General features: G+C 46.7%; 1 pseudogene across 1 annotated transcript in view; it reads left to right on the top strand.

Moving 5' to 3' along the window:
• Positions 1–17,025, top strand: part of LOC311106768 (fas apoptotic inhibitory molecule 1-like) — an 89,298-nt pseudogene extending 72,273 nt beyond the window's left edge. The window contains exon 2 of the transcript in view: positions 16,951–17,025. The product of the transcript in view is annotated as a fas apoptotic inhibitory molecule 1-like (transcript). The remainder of the gene's footprint in view (positions 1–16,950) is intronic.
• Positions 17,026–17,433: the final 408 nt, after the last annotated feature.

Raw genomic sequence — 17,433 nt, 5'->3', positions numbered from 1 at the left:
GAAGGTGGTGAGTGACTCCGCTGTCCTGGCGTCGTGAGGGAGCTTGTTCCACCATTGGGGTGCCAGAGCAGCGAACAGTTTTGACTGGGCTGAGCGGGAACTATGCTTCCGCAGAGGTAGGGAAGCCAGCAGGCCAGAGGTGGATGAACGCAGTGCCCTCGTTTGGGTGTAGGGACTGATCAGAGCCTGAAGGTACGGAGGTGCCGTTCCCCTCACAGCTCCGTAGGCAAGCACCATGGTCTTGTAGCAGATGCGAGCTTCAACTGGAAGCCAGTGGAGTGTGCAGAGGAGCGGGGTGACGTGAGAGAACTTGGGAAGGTTGAACACCAGACGGGCTGCGGCATTCTGGATGAGTTGTAGGGGTTTAATGGCACAGGCAGGGAGCCCAGCCAACAGCGAGTTGCAGTAATCCAGACGGGAGATGACAAGTGCCTGGATTAGGACCTGTGCCGCTTCCTGTGTAAGGCAGGGTCGTACTCTCCGAATGTTGTAGAGCATGAACCTACAGGATCGGGTCACCGCCTTGATGTTAGCGGAGAACGACAGGGTGTTGTCCAGGGTCACGCCAAGGCTCTTCGCACTCTGGGAGGAGGACACAACGGAGTTGTCAACCGTGATGGTGAGATCATGGAACGGGCAGTCCTTCCCCGGGAGGAAGAGCAGCTCCGTCTTGCCGAGGTTCAGCTTGAGGTGGTGATCCGTCATCCATACTGATATGTCTGCCAGACATGCAGAGATGCGATTCGCCACCTGGTTATCAGAAGGGGGAAAGGAGAAGATTAGTTGAGTGTCGTCAGCGTAGCAATGATAGGAGAGGCCATGTGAGGATATGACAGAGCCAAGTGACTTGGTGTATAGCGAGAATAGGAGAGGGCCTAGAACTGAGCCCTGGGGGACACCAGTGGTGAGAGCACGTGGTGCGGAGACAGCTTCTCGCCACGCCACTTGGTAGGAGCGGCCGGTCAGGTAGGACGCAATCCAAGAGTGAGCCGCGCCGGAGATGCCCAGCTCGGAGAGGGTGGAGAGGAGGATCTGATGGTTCACAGTATCAAAGGCAGCAGACAGGTCTAGAAGGACAAGAGCAGAGGAGAGAGAGTTAGCTTTAGCAGTGCGGAGAGCCTCTGTGACACAGAGAAGAGCAGTCTCAGTTGAATGACCAGTCTTGAAACCTGACTGGTTTGGATCAAGAAGGTCATTCTGAGAGAGATAGCAAGAGAGTTGGCTAAAGACGGCACGCTCAATAGTTTAGGAGAGAAAAGAAAGAAGGGATACTGGTCTGTAGTTGTTGACATCAGAGGGATCGAGTGTTGGTTTTTTGAGAAGGGGTGCAACTCTCGCTCTCTTGAAGACGGAAGGGACATAGCCAGCGGTCAAGGATGAGTTGATCAGCGAGGTGAGGTAAGGGAGAAGGTCACCGGAGATGGTCTGGAGAAGAGTGGAGGGGATACATTTACATTTACATTTTAGTCATTTAGCAGACGCTCTTATCCAGAGCGACTTACAGGAGCAATTAGGGTTAAGTGCCTTGCTCAAGGGCACATTAACGTCATTTAGCAGACGCTCTTAGCCAGAGCGACTCACAAATTGGTGCGTTTACCCTATAGCCAGTGGGATAACCACTTTACAATTTGGGGGGGGGGGGGGGGGGGTTAGAAGGATTACTTTATCCTATCCCAGGTATTCCTTAAAGAGGTGGGGTTTCAAATGTCTCCGGAAGGTGGTGAGTGACTCCGCTGTCCTGGCGTCGTGAGGGAGCTTGTTCCACCATTGGGGTGCCAGAGCAGCGAACAGTTTTGCCTGGGCTGAGCGGGAACTATGCTTCCGCAGAGGAAGGGGAGCCAGCAGGCCAGAGGTGGATGAACGCAATGCCCTCGTTTGGGTGTAGGGACTGATCAGAGCCTGAAGGTACAGAGGTGCCGTTCCCCTCACTGCTCCATAGGCAAGCACCATGGTCTTGTAGCGGATGCGAGCTTCAACTGGAAGCCAGTGGAGTGTGCGGAGGAGGGGGGTGACGTGAGAGAACTTGGGAAGGTTGAACACCAGACGGGCTGCGGCATTCTGGATGAGTTGTAGGGGTTTAATGGCACAGGCAGGGAGGCCAGCCAACAGCGAGTTGCAATAGTCCAGACGGGAGATGACAAGTGCCTGGATTAGGACCTGTGCCGCTTCCTGTGTAAGGCAGGGTCGTACTCTCCGAATGTTGTAGAGCATGAACCTGCAGGATCGGGTCACCGCCTTGATGTTGGCGGAGAACGACAGGGTGTTGTCCAGGGTCACGCCTAGGCTCTTCGCACTCTGGGAGGATAGGATCAAGCGGGCAGGTTGTTGGGCGGCCTGCCGTCACAAGTCGCAAGATTTTATCTGGAGAGAGAGGGGAGAAAGAAGTCAAAGCATAGGGTAGGGCAGTGTGAGCAGGACCAGCAGTGTCATTTGACTTAACAAACGAGGATCGGATGTCGTCAACCTTCTTTTCAAAATGGTTGACGAAGTCATCCACAGAGAGGGAGGGGGGGGGGGGGGGGGGGATTCAGCAGGGAGGAGAATGTGGCAAAGAGCTTCCTAGGGTTAGAGGCAGATGCTTGGAATTTAGAGTGGTAGAAAGTGGCCTTAGCAGCAGAAACAGATGAAGAAAATGTAGAGAGGAGGGAGTGAAAAGATGCCAGGTCTGCAGGGAGTCTAGTTTTCTTCCATTTCCGCTCAGCTGCCCGGAGCTCTGTTCTGTGAGCTCGCAATGAGTCATCAAGCCACGGAGCTGGAGGGGAGGACCGAGCCGGCCGGGAGGATAGGGGACATAGAGAGTCAAAGGATGCAGAAAGGGAGGAGAGGAGGGTTGAGGAGGCAGAATCAGGAGATTGGAGGGAGAAGGATTGAGCAGAGGGAAGAGATGATAGGATGGAAGAGGAGAGAGTAGCGGGAGAGAGAGAGCGAAGGTTGCGATGGCGCATTACCATCTGTGTAGGGGCAGAGTGAGTAGTGTTGGAGGAGAGGGAGAGAGAAAAGGATACAAAGTAGTGGTCGGAGACTTGGAGGGGAGTTCCAGTGAGATTAGTAGAAGAACAGCATCTAGTAAAGATGAGGTCAAGCGTGTTGCCTGCCTTGTGAGTAGGGGGGGATGGTGAGAGGGTGAGGTCAAAAGAGGAGAGGAGTGGAAAGAAGGAGGCAGAGAGAAATGAGTCAAATGTAGACGTAGGGAGGTTGAAATCCCCCAGAACTGTGAGGGGTGAGCCATCCTCAGGAAAGGAACTTATCAAGGCATCAAGCTCATTGATGAACTCTCCAAGGTAACCTGGAGGGCGATAGATTACAAGGATATGAAGCTTAAATGGGCAAGTGACTGTGACAGCATGGAATTCAAATGAGGAGATAGACAGATGGGTCAGGGGAAAAATTGAGAATGTCCACTTGGGAGAGATGAGGATTCCTGTGCCACCACCCTGCTGACCAGATGCTTTCGGGGTATGCGAGAACACATGGTCAGACGAGGAGAGAGCAGCAGGAGTAGCAGTGTTTTCAGTGGTAATCCATGTTTCCGTCAGTGCCAAGAAGTCGAGGGACTGGAGGGTAGCATAGGCTGGGATGAAGTCTGCCTTGTTGGCAGCAGAACGGCAGTTCCAGAGGCTGCCTGAGACCTGGAACTCCACGTGAGCCGTGCGTGCAGGGACCACCAGGTTAGAGAGGCAGCAGCCACGCGGTGTGAGGCGTTTGTGTAGCCTGTGCGGAGAGGAGAGAACAGGGATAGGCAGAGGCATAGTTGACAGGCTGCAGCAGATGGCTACAATAATGCAGAGAAGATCGGAATAAAATGAACTAAACATCTGGGAAAGGAGAGAGCGGGGCCTCCCTCACCACAACTCCCAAATATAACTCTCCCAACTTCCACCTCAGAAATTATAATTGTTGTAAACTACAGCGGTTCAATGTTTTCTAGGAATAGACTAACCTAGTTTATTCAGCTAGCTAACTAGGTGCAGTATTATTCCGTGAAAAAACGTCCGGGCACCTCGTCATAAGACGCCACAGCCAGCTAGCATGCCGGTCTCCAACAGCAGGGTTTAGCGCCAATACTCAGCCACAACAACCACCAGTGTATCAACATGCAAGCAGATCGTTCGTGTCCGTGTCTAACGTTGTGGGTTAGTCCCGACAGCTTGAGCGAGTCCATCGTCAACTTATTCAGCCAGTTAGTTAGCTAGAATAGTTAGCAAACTAGCTAGCCATTGCTTTCAGACAAAGAAGAACCCCTCCTTTCACGGCACGAACACACAGAGAGAGCCAAACTAACGTTAACTAGTCACCCATGTCCCGAATTCCTTGAGCGACTCGGGCTATCAATATGTAAAAAAACAAAACACAAGTGTAGGTTATGACTTACCCCTAGCAGCTACTGTTAGCTAGCCAAGTGCAAAGCAAGCCACTAAATTGACTCAGCCAGTTCGCGTCTGTTCGCTCGGTCGTTCCAGCTATTGTTTACAAGTAGCTATCCAGGTTGCAACAAGCTTGCTAATTTTCAAGCACAGTAGCCACTTGCTACCTAACGTTAACGGTTCAGACAATGAGGTTAGAAAACAGCTGAATGGTAGGCAGTTATTGTATGTAACTATCGTAGGCAGCCAGCTGGCGTAATTACAGGCACTCTCAGGCGTGAAACAACTATACCGTTGCTAATAGCTACTCGCCAGCTAGTCCAGGAGGTGAGTTAGCTAGCTAGCTAGCTTCGTGCTACACCCGGCACCGCCGAATACAATACTAAACAGAAAACAGCTGAATGGTAGGCAGTTATTGTATGTAATCATTGCAGGCAGCCAGCTGGCGTAATTACAGGCACTCTCAGGCGTGAAACAACTATACCGTTGCTAATAGCTACTCGCCAGCTAGTCCAGGAGGTGAGTTAGCTAGCTAGCTAGCTTTGTGCTACACCCGGCACCGCCGAATACAATACTAACCTACAATAATTACATACAATAACTACCCACAACAACCCACGATGCCTACCTACAATACCTAACTACAATCTAAATACATAGTTTAAGCCTTACTCGACAAAGCCCAAGCTATGTATAAAGCCAAACTTACCCGACGCCAGCTGTCTGGGTGGCAGACAAGAAGACATTGGTCTTCTGCAATCAGTAGCTGTAATTAAGTACAGTAGCTACTAACTACCTAACGTTAATGCTTCAGATAATGAGGTTAGAAAAACAGCTGAATGGTAGGTAGCTAGCTGGCTTAATTACAGGTACTCTTAAGCGTGAAATAACATTGGAAACAACTATCCATAGTTGCTAAAAGTTACCAGTAGCTACCCGCTAGCTAGCTAGCTTTATTGGTCCAGGTAGTGGGTTAGCTAGCCTCGTGCTTCAACGGGCTCAGCCGAATACAATACTTACCTACAATAATTACCTACAATAACCTACAATAACTACCTAAATAAACTACCTACAATACCTAACTACAATACATACCTACAATCTAAATACATGGTTTAAGTTTTACTCAACACCATATAAGAAGCCAAGCTTACCTCCTGCTAGAGAAAACACAACCTCACCCGACCATCCACCTTGTGCCTTTAGACAAAATAACATACTCTTAGCCAGAATTAATCCAGCCTTCACAAGACCATAACATATGCAAATACAGTGCATTCGGAAAGTATTCACACCCCTTGACTTTTTCCACATTTTGTTATATTATAACCTTATTCTAAAAATGGATTTTAAAAAATGGTTCCCTCAACAATCTACAAACATTACCCCATAACGACACAAAGAAAAAACTGAAACTGAAGTATCACATTTGTATAAATGTTCAGACCCTTTACTCAGTACTTTGTTGAAGCACCTTTGGCAGCAATTACAGCCTTGAGTCTTCTTGGGTATGACGCTACAAGCTTGGCACAACTGTATTTGGAGAGTTTCCCCCATTCTTCTCTGCAGATCCTGTCAAGCTCTGTCAGGTTGGATGGGGAGCGTAGCTGCACAGTTATTTTCAGGTCTCTCCAGCGATGTTCGATCAGGTTCAAGTCCGGGCTCTTGCTGGGCCACTCAAGGACATTCAGAGACTTGTCCCGAAGTCACTCCTGCATTGTCTTGGCTGTGTGCTTAGGGCCATTGTCCTGTTGGAAGGTGAACCTTTGCCCCAGTCTGAGGTCCTGAACGCTCTGGAGCAGATTTTCATCAAGGATCTCTCTGTACTTTGCCTGTTCATCTTTGCCTTGATCCTGACTAGTCACCCAGTCCCTGCTGCTGAAAAACATCCCCACAGCATGATGCTGCCACCACCATGCTTCACCGTAGGGATGATGCAAGGTTTCCTCCAGACGTGACACTTGGCATTCAGGTCAAAGAGTTCAATCTTGGTTTCATCAGACCAGAGAATATTGTTTCTCATGGTCTGAGTCCTTTAGGTGCCTTTTGGCAAACTCCAAGTGGGCTGTCATGTGCCTTTTACTGAGGAGTGGCTTCTGTCTGGCCACTCTACCATAAAGGCCTGATTGGTGGAGTGCTGCAGAGATGGTTGTCCTTCTGGAAGGTTCTCCCATCTCCACAGAGGAACTGGAGCTCTGTCAAGAGTGACCATCGGGTTCTTGGTCACCTCCCTGACCAAGGCCCTTCTCCCACGATTGCTCAGTTTGGCCAGCTCTAGGAAGTGTCTTGGTGGTTCCAAACTTCCTACATTTAAGAATGATGGAGGCCACTGTGTTCTTGGGGACCTTCAATGCTGCAGACAATTTTCGGTACCCTTCCCCAGATCTTTGCCTCGACACAATCCTGTCTCAGAGCTCTACGGACAATTCCTTCGACCTCATGGCTTGGTTTTTGCACTGACATGCACTGCCAACTGTGGGACCTTATATAGACAGGTGTGTGCCTTTCCAAATCATGTCTAATCAATTGACTTGACCACAGGTGGACTCCAATCAAGTTGTAGAAACATCTCTAGGATGATCAATGGAAACAGGATGCACCTGAGCTCAATTTCGAGTCTCATAGCAAAGGGTCTGAATACTTATGTAAATAAGGTTTCTAAAAACCTGTTTTCGCTTTGCCATTATCGGGTATTGTGTGTAGATTGATGAGGATTTTTAAAAATGTAATCCATTTTAGAATAAGGTTGTAACGTAATAAAATGTGGAAAAAGTCAAGGGGTCTGAATACCGAATGCGCTGTAGGTCCCCTTTTGTGTTTTACACCTCCAGCAGAATAACTACATTTCTGTGTGCATGATATTCAGCTTCACTGGCATATAGTACATTCTATGGATGGTCTTAAACTGCAGTCATTTATGTCTGAGATTATATTAACATGACTGGGCATTCTAACATATCTGTATCCATTCATCATCCTCATCAATAGCGTCTCCCAGGTCTTCCTCACATCTTTGTTTCACATGTTTTGTGTCATCGGGAAAGCCTCTATCAACCCTTGGTACAGTTTGGAAATCAACTTTAGAGGTTTGTCAGACTGCCTTAAAATGTTTTCAATCTTTTAAGCTTCTTGCTTTTCCAGTGTTTGCAGCACAGAGAAAATAAAGTGTTGTATCTGCAAAGATTTACCTCCGTCACAGACTGGTCTTCCCTGGCTGCATGACCCTGATGAGACTCCTGTCATCATCTGATTCTGCTCAGATGAGACATGACAAAGAATGACATTGGTATACATTATATTATCCATTAATAGAATCAATGTTCAACAATTGAAATTACCATTATTCCCAGATACCAGACTGTAGCCTACCCATCAACTCAAGATGGAACTTTGTATCCATTCACTGATTGTTATAATATACTGCAAAATTCACCTGAGCTCTGTAGATTGGTCATCCCTGGCAGTCTGACCCTGCAGAGACACCTGTCACCATCTGATCCTGCTAAGACATGATGAGCATAGTGTTGTGTACTAACTGTGCATATGACAGTGAAGCCTGTCGAGCTGTTTATACCGTGTCATTGTGAAAAGTAGGGAATTAGCTAGGGAAACTGGCAGATCAATAACATTACATCGCTATACTGACTAATAAAAACTCACATTGCGCTTTAAAAATATCTTCAATCATTTGGCCACTGTTTTCATCATTTGATTCAGGTCTAGTGTGATTGACCGATATTCGAAAGTTAGTGAGCTAGCGAGCTAACGTTAGCCAACTTTTGGCTAGCTCTGCTAGCTAATGGTACAATGACATATCATCAAATGTACTTCTGTTGAAGCGGGACAAAACAAAGGCTACAAAACATTTCCATACACACAACAGCTGTTAGATACTGCTACCTGAAAGATAGTTAGAGGCTAGCTAGAGCTGAACTGGCTGTGGTAGCTACTAGCTATCTAACTAGCTGCTAATAGTTAATTCACTTCAGTTGAGGGGAGATGAAACATCAGCTAACGTAACATGTCAGTTACACTACTAGCTCAGCACTGGGAATAAACATTTATTTTTCTGTCAAACAGCAGTTACCTTGCCAGCTAGATCAGTCAACTAAAGAGTAGCCAGATTCTGCTTGGCTTGCTTTTACAACCCTGAGAAAAAGCGCAACACAGACAGCAGCTACCTCTGTTCATCTCTCCTAAATCCAGCCGGCTGAAACCGGAAAACAGCCTACCCGACTGCTATGAGGCATCCGCATGGTCCTAAAGCACACCGGAGCCGCGTTTTGGGGACGGGGGGGGGAACAAAAATGCAATTTCAGAATGTGTGTGTGTGTGGGGGGTGAAAGTTTCACCCCTGGCTTTGATAATGCGTTGCAACCTATAGATTACAGAATACAATTTGGAATTTTTATGCGAGACAGGAGTCAGGATTTTGGGTTTCAGTGGGATTTGGACGGGATAGGAAAATAGTCTCTAGGACAGGAGAAGATTTTTCCCTCATGCCTCTCTGAATTGTTAAGACAACAGATTTTCTGTCTGTGACAGTGATGCCTATGTAGTGAATTGTGTATAGGCCTATCACATTTGTGACTGTCTGAAGAGTCTCAATGACAGTTCAAAGAGGCACACGTTATTTTATAGGCTAAACTGTAGGGGTTTCCTGTAGGGTTTATTGACTGCATTCGGGTCGTGTGTGCAGTCCGTTAGTGTGAATTATGCATGTGCTTTGAAATTATGGCGACTTTGTGTGAAGTACATGTAAATATGCTAGGCTAAAGGCTTCCATGTGACAACCTGTTTGGATAATGTGCTATTGAATTTTCTGCTAATCTGCTGCTGCGCATGTTGTTTATTTTGTGAAATTGCATTAGTGGGACATTGGAAGAGTGTTCCCAGGACAGTCCTGGGATCCCGGTTACTCATGTTCATCCCTACTGCTACTGTAGTATATGTCTGTAGAGGCTGTTGGGACGCATGGAGAATCGCCAGGAAATGTTTGACATTCCCAGTTCTGGACGGTTTATGAATGATAATCCCCTGTTGCAGATAAATACATGAAAAAAAACCTGGAAATAAGTTTACTTCTTAAGGTTCTGGACTGTTTTATATCGGTTTCATATCGTCACAATCTACACACAGCAGGAGGGATGAACACCCATAGAATTAGAATGATAAGTGATTCTACTTCTATTGTAAAACCCAGCTTTTAACCAGTGTGGTATCTGAGGAATTTATGACTTTGCTAATGTTTTCAAATGGTATCTTGGAGGATGTTGATTCAGCTTAGGGGAGCATCTGGGGAGTCGTTTTATGGGGGCACCCCATAGAACAGAGGAAGTCTGTTGTGTGGAGACAGGGGATTGGTCTGTATGGGAAACCACCCATATCATGGTAAAGATTATAAATACTTGGTTGAGACAAAGGAGGTCAGAACAAACATATTATTTTGGGTCACTGTTCTCCAGATGCCTGCAGACGTCTGTAAACTTATGCTGAAATCTTGTGATATAAATAAACCTTTATAATCAAAGTACAGTGTAAGCGGACTCCTTGGTCTCACAGCAAAGATTAGCATTATTCTTTATAAACAAAACCAGCAAATGAGGTGAGGTTGTGATTAAATCATGGCAGCATGCCAGAAGGTCATCAGTTGTGTATAGCAAATCAATGGGTAAATACATCCGATCTGGCTGATCTTTGCCAGAACACATGAAATATTGCAAAGACATACTGTATACAACATATTCCCATGCAGGTATACACACCCACATAGGCCTACTCATGCACACACAAACTAGACCTTACAGTGAAATGCTTACTCACAAGCCCTTAACCAACAATGCAGTTTAAAAAAAGAATACCCCCCAAAAATCACAAAAAATACAATATAAAATGCTACGAGATAAAAGTAACAAATAATTAAAGAGCAGCAGTAAAAATAACAATAGCGAGGCTATATACAGGGGGTACCGGTACCGAGTCAATGTGCGGGGGCACCAGTTAGTCGAGGTAATTGAGGTAATATGTACATGTAGGTAGAGTTATTAAAGTGACTATGCATAGATAGTAAACAGAGAGTAGCAGCAGGTAGCCATTTGATAAGATGTTCAGGAGTCTTGTGGCTTGGGGGGTAGAAGCTGTTTAGAAGCCTCTTGGACCTAGACTTGGCGCTCCGGTACCGTTTGCCGTGCAGTAGCAGAGAGAACAGTCTATGACTAGGGTGGCTGGAGTCTTTGACCATTTTTAGGGCCTTCCTCTGACAACGCCTGGTATAGAGGTCCTGGATGGCAGGAAGCTTGGCCCCAGTGATGTACTGGGCCGTACGCATAACCCTCTGTAGTGCCTTGCGGTCGGAGGCCGAGCAGTTGCCATACCAGGCGGTGATGCAACCAGTCAGGATGCTCTTGATGGTTCAGCTGTAGAACCTTTTGAGGATCTGTGGACCCATGCCAAATCTTTTCAATCTCCTTAGTGGGAATAGGTTTTGTCGTGCCCTCTTCACGACTGTCTTGGTGTGCTTGGACCATGTTAATTTGTTGGTGATGTGGACACCAAGGAACTTGAAGCTCTCAACCTGCTCCACTACAGCCCTGTCGATGACAATTGGGGCGTGCTCGGTCCTCTTCTTTTTCCTGTAGTCCACAATCATCTCCTTTGTCTTGATCACATTGAGGGAGAGGTTGTTGTCCTGGCACCACACGGCCAGGTCTCTGACCTCCTCCCTATAGGCTGTCTCGTCGTTGTCGGTGATCAGGCCTACCACTGTTGTGTCATCGGCAAACTTATTGATTGTGTATTGAGTCGTGCCTGGCCATGCAGTCATGAGTGAACAGGGAGTACAGGAGGGGACTGAGCACGCACCCCTGAGGGGCCCCCGTGTTGAGGATCAGCGTGGCAGATGTGTTGTTACCTACCCTTACCACCTGGGGGTGGCCCGTCAGGAAGTCCAGGATCCAGTTGCAGAGGGAGGTGTTCAGTCCCAGGGTCCTTAGCTTAGTGATGAGCTTTGAGGGCACTATGGTGTTGAACGCTGAGCTGTAGTCAATGAATAGCATTCTCACATAGGTGTTCCTTTTGTCCAGGTGTGAAAGGGCAGTGTGGAGTGCAATCAAGATAGCATAATCTGTGGATCTGTTGGGGCGGTATGCAAATTGTAGTGGGTCTAGGGTTTATGGGATAATGGTGTTGATGTGAGCAATGACCAGCCTTTCAAAGTACTTCATGGCTACAGACGTGAGTGCTACGGGTCAGTAGTCGTTTAGGCAGGTTACCTTAGTGTTCTTGGCACAGGGACTATGGTGGTCAGCTTGAAACATGTTGGTATTACAGACTCAGACAGGGAGAGGTTGAAAATGTCAGTAAAGACACTTGTCAGTTGGTCAGCGCATGCTCGGAGTTCGCGTCCTGGTAATCCGTCTGGCCCTGCGGCCTTGTGAATGTTGACCTGTTTAAAGGTCTTACTCACATCGGCTACGGAGAGCGTGATCACACAGTCGTCCAGAACAGCTGATGCTCTCATGCATGTTTCAGTGTTACTTGCCGCCTCGAAGCGAGCATAGAAGTAATTTAGCTCGTCTGGTAGGCTCATGTCACTGGGCAGCTCGTGGCTGTGCTTCCCTTTGTAGTCTGTAATAGTTTGAAAGCCTGCATGTAACTGTTAGTGAATAAAATATCAGAATTGGGCTGACTGTCTAAACGCAGCCTAACAGTTGCTCTGCCAATTAGGCTACTGAATATGAGATCTTTGCAGGCACATTTTTTCATCATTAGCTAGATCAGCCACCACATTATTAATTGGTTTATTCACCAATGTATTAATTCTATTCACCATCACATCTATCTCACTATCTGTCTAATGTGCTGATTACAGTTCCAAACTGTTGGCTCAGAAATATACATATCTTAAGGTTTCTGATTCTAATTCTATGGTAGGGGGTTGTTTCCAAACGCAGTCATGGTTGGCCGGATGGCAGCCGAGCCAGTCACTGGCAGCTAGTCAAAACCAATTCATCTGGTGTTCATCTGAAGTGCTTTTTCTGATTGGTATGATCCAAAATGACGCTTTGGTTTGTTCAACATATTCTATAAAATTTGCCTGAAATCAAATAACGAATTTGACAGCTCAATGTGATTATAATTGTTTTGAAAGAAAGCTTCTAAATTCCTTTCAACACCTCATGCTCATTCGCATTACATAGTGGTGTTTGCAATGTAGCGACTGCAGCCTATCAGAAGAGTTGGAGGCATGGCCTATTGGGGCCGTGGATTTCAGTTTGTTATTTTTGGCCACCCGTGATAGTGAATATCATTCCAGGTAATGTGTTTTGTTTTTTGTTTTATTTTATGATTATATGTTTACTGCCAGCACTGAATCTTAAATTGTACAGTGCATTCGGGAAAGTATTCAGACCCCTTCCCTTTTTCCACATTTTGTTACGTTACAGACTTATTCTAAAATGTATTAAATACAATTGTTTCCTCATCAATCTACACACAATACCACATAATGACAAAGCTAAACCAGTTTATTTTTTGAAAATGTTTTAGAAATAAAAAACAGAAATACCTTATTTACAGAAGTATTCAGACCCTTTGCTCTGAGACTCGAAATTGAGCTCAGGTGCGTCCTGTTTCCATTGATCATCCTTGAGATGTTTCTACAACTTGATTGGAGTCCATCTGTGGTAAATTCAATAGATTGGACATGATTTGGAAAGGCACACACCTGAATATATAAGGTCCCACAGTTGACAGTGCATGTCAGAGCAAAAACCAAGCCATGAGGTCGAAGAAATTATCCGTAGAGCTTCGAGACAGGATTGTGTCGAGGCACAGATCTGGGGAAGGGTACCAAAAAATGTCTGCAGCATTGAAGGTCCCCAAGAATACAGTGGCCTCCATCATTCTTAAATGGAAGAAGTTTGGAACCACCAAGACTCTTCCTAGAGCTGGCAGCCCGGCCAAACTGAGCAATCAGGGGAGAAGGGCCATGGTCAGGGAGTTGACCAAGAACCCGATGGTCACTCTGACAGAACTCCAGAGTTCCTCTGTGGAGATGGGAGAACCTTACAGAAGGACAACCATCTCTGCAGCACTCCACCAATCAGGCCTTTATGGTAGAGTGGCCAGACGGAAGCCACTCCTCAGTAAAAGGCACATGGAGGACTTGGAATTTGCGAAAAGGCACCTAAAGGACTCTCAGACCTTGAGAAACAAGATTCTCTGGTCTGATTTAACCAAGATTGAACTCTTTGGCCTGAATGCCAAGCGTCACGTATGGAGGAAACCTGGCACCATCCCTACGGTGAAGCATGGCGGTGGCAGCATCATGCTGTTGGGATGATTTCAGTGGCAGGGACTGGCAGACTAGTCAGGATCGAGGGAAAGATGAACAGAGCAAAGTACAAAGAGATCCTTGATGAAAACCTGCTCCAGAGCGCTCAGGACCTCAGACTGGGGCAAAGGTTCACCTTCCAACAGGAAAATGACCCTAAGCACACAGCCAAGACAATGCAGGAGTGGCTTCGGGACAAGTCTCTGAATGTCTTTGAGTGGCCCAGTCAGAGCCCGGACTTGAACCCGATCGAACATCTCTGGAGAGACCTGAAAATAGCTGTGCAGCGATGCTTCCCCATCCAAACTGACAGAGCTTGAGAGGATCTGCAGAGAAGAATGGGAGAAACTTCCCAAATACAAGTGTGCCAAGCTTGTAGCGTCATACCCAAGAAGACTCGAGGCTGTAATCACTGCCAAAGGTGCTTAAACAAAATACTGAGTAAAGCGTCTGTATTCTTTTTTCTTTATATTAGCAAAATGTTCTAAAAACCTGTTTTTGCTTTGTCGTTATGGGGTATTGTGTGTAGATTGATGAGGGGAAAAAACTACTTCATCCATTTTAGAATAAGACTGTAACGTAACAAAATGTGGAAAAAGTCAAGGGGTCTGAATTCTTTCCGAATGCACTGTATCTGCATAAGTACTGTGATGCTACAGAGCCTGGAAAGCTTCCATTGATGAGATCGTCACCATTTGGTTACACTATTGTAACCAGTTAATTTTAAAATCTTATGTAAAGAAAGTGCTTGGAGTCAATATTTCATGTTATGGAATTGCTTGTAACACAATTAAATAAATGTGGATAGGATAATTCCAAAGTGAAAAATCAACTAACATGAAAAAACAGCTGTTATATTTGATTATTAACAAACTGATAAAGAAATGACTAAAATGTCACACCCTCAGTTAAACTAATAATGTATGACTAATTAGTAGACTAGAGCTTAGAGAGTTAATCAAATGTGTTTATATCACAGCAACAGAGTATTTGTGTCTTGTAATTAGGCAAGCAGAAGTGCAAAACGATTGAAACCAATAACAGGAGACTGGTTCCAAAAACACACAGGGAAAGGGGAGTGAAAAGGCTTGCAGGATATTGTGAGGACGGCGATAACTCAGCCTACCCGAGCAAGGAGTAGACTATGATAAGAACATGTGTGTGTGTGTGTGTGTGTGTGTGTGTGTGTGTGTGTGTGTGTGTGTGTGTGTGTGTGTGTGTGTGTGTGTGTGTGTGTGTGTGTGTGACCTGATGGTCAGGAGAGCAGAGGAAAATCACATGAGCTAAACCCAGGTGTGAGCTTACAAGATGCGTACAGTGGAAAAATACCTCTGGTATGATGGGATATTTCCTCTGACGTGTGCGTATAAAAAGATTGTACGACCATTTTGTTGCAGAGCGCTCTCATGAATAAACATGCTGACCATTGCAGAATTAGGTATTTGTTTAATTTATTCAAACTAAGAGATTTACAACCTTTTGGGAATTATTCTAAGATTTAAGAAGTAGTTACATTTTACATTTTTACATTTTAGTCATTTAGCAGACGAGCATCTTATCCAGAGCGACTTACAGGAGCAATTAGGGTTAAGTGCCTTGCTCAAGGGCACATTTACGTCATTTAGCAGACGCTCTTATCCAGAGCGACTTACAAATTGGTGCATTCACCCTATAGCCAGTGGGATAACCACTTTACAATTATTATTTATTTATTTTTTTGGGGGGGTAGAAGGATTACTTTATCCTATCCCAGGTGTTCCTTAAAGAGGTGGGGTTTCAAATGTCTCCGGAAGGTGGTGAGTGACTCCGCTGTCCTGGCGTCGTGAGGGAGCTTGTTCCAACATTGGGGTGCCAGAGCAGCGAACAGTTTTGACTGGGCTGAGCGGGAACTATGCTTCCGCAGAGGAAGGGGAGCCAGCAGGCCAGAGGTGGATGAACGCAATGCCCTCGTTTGGGTGTAGGGACTGATCAGAGCCTGAAGGTACGGAGGTGCCGTTCCCCTCACTGCTCCATAGGCAAGCACCATGGTCTTGTAACGGATGCGAGCTTCAACTGGAAGCCAGTGGAGTGTGCGGAGGAGGGGGGTGACGTGAGAGAACTTGGGAAGGTTGAACACCAGACGGGCTGCGGCATTCTGGATGAGTTGTAGGGGTTTAATGGCACAGGCAGGGAGCCCAGCCAACAGCGAGTTGCAGTAATCCAGACGGGAGATGACAAGTGCCTGGATTAGGACCTGTGCCGCTTCCTGTGTAAGGCAGGGTCGTACTCTCCGAATGTTGTAGAGCATGAACCTGCAGGATCGGGTCACCGCCTTGATGTTAGCGGAGAACGACAGGGTGTTGTCCAGGGTCACGCCAAGGCTCTTCGCACTCTGGGAGGAGGACACAACGGAGTTGTCAACCGTGATGGCGAGATCATGGAACGGGCAGTCCTTCCCCGGGAGGAAGAGCAGCTCCGTCTTGCCAGGGTTCAGCTTGAGGTGGTGATCCGTCATCCATACTGATATGTCGGCCAGACATGCAGAGATGCGATTCGCCACCTGGTTATCAGAAGGGGGAAAGGAGAAGATTAGTTGTGTATCGTCAGCGTAGCAATGATAGGAGAGGCCATGTGAGGATATGACAGAGCCAAGTGACTTGGTGTATAGGGAGAAAAGGAGAGGGCCTAGAACTGAGCCCTGGGGGACACCAGTGGTGAGAGCACGTGGTGCGGAGACAGCTTCTCGCCACGCCACTTGGTAGGAGCGACCGGTCAGGTAGGACGCAATCCAGGAGTGAGCCACGCCGGAGATGCCCAGCTCGGAGAGGGTGGAGAGGAGGATCTGATGATTCACAGTATCAAAGGCAGCAGACAGGTCTAGAAGGACAAGAGCAGAGGAGAGAGAGTTAGCTTTAGCAGTGCGGAGAGCCTCCGTGACACAGAGAAGAGCAGTCTCAGTTGAATGACCAGTCCTGAAACCGTTCCAGTATGACACCATCATGATGGTGATCAATGTTATCTAGCTAGGCTTAAAATTAGGTTTTGGGCTAGGATTAGGCTTGGGGTAAGGGTTAGGGCTATTGTTAGGCCTATGCTCAGGGTTAGGGTTGGTGTATTAATGCATCAGCGCTAGCTAACAGTACACTGCACCCTTCTCTACCTCTCCCCGTTCTACCTCTCCACCAGCCAACAAGTTCCAGCGTCGGACCATCACCATGGTGATCAGTTTGATCTGGCTGTATTCTGGGCTGTGGGCTGTGTTCCCTCTCCTAGGTTGGGGCAGCCATGGACCGGAGCCCTTCGGAGTGGCCTGCTCCGTGGACTGAGCCAGCTACCAAGACTCCCTGAACCACTCTACCTTCATCATGTCTCTGTCTATCCTCTGTACCTTCAGCCCCTGCCACGTCATCCTCTTCTCCTATTCCGGCATAGCCTGGAAACTCCACAAGGCCTACCAGTCCATCCAGAGCGGCGACTTCAACTACGGACACATCGAGAGGAAGGTCACTCTGGTGAGTATGAAGGTTTATCTGTTGACTGTTTATTAACCGTTTACGGATTTTTCTTTAAAGCTGGAATCCACATTTGTTTTTGTTTTGTTGATAAAACGGAGGAGAGGAAAGTTTGGCAGCATGGTAATAAAAATTTCAAAACATATGAAGTAAAATAAAACATAATACAATTGTATTGGTCACATGCGCCGAATGCTTACTTACGAGCCCATTCCCAACAATGCAGAGTTAAAAAAAGAAAAAA

This window comes from Coregonus lavaretus (assembly GCF_964263955.1).
Source record: "Coregonus lavaretus genome assembly, chromosome: 31".
NCBI lineage: Eukaryota > Metazoa > Chordata > Actinopteri > Salmoniformes > Salmonidae > Coregonus > Coregonus lavaretus.
Note: the sequence above shows the minus strand (reverse complement) of the source record. Positions and strands in the feature narration are given on the sequence as shown.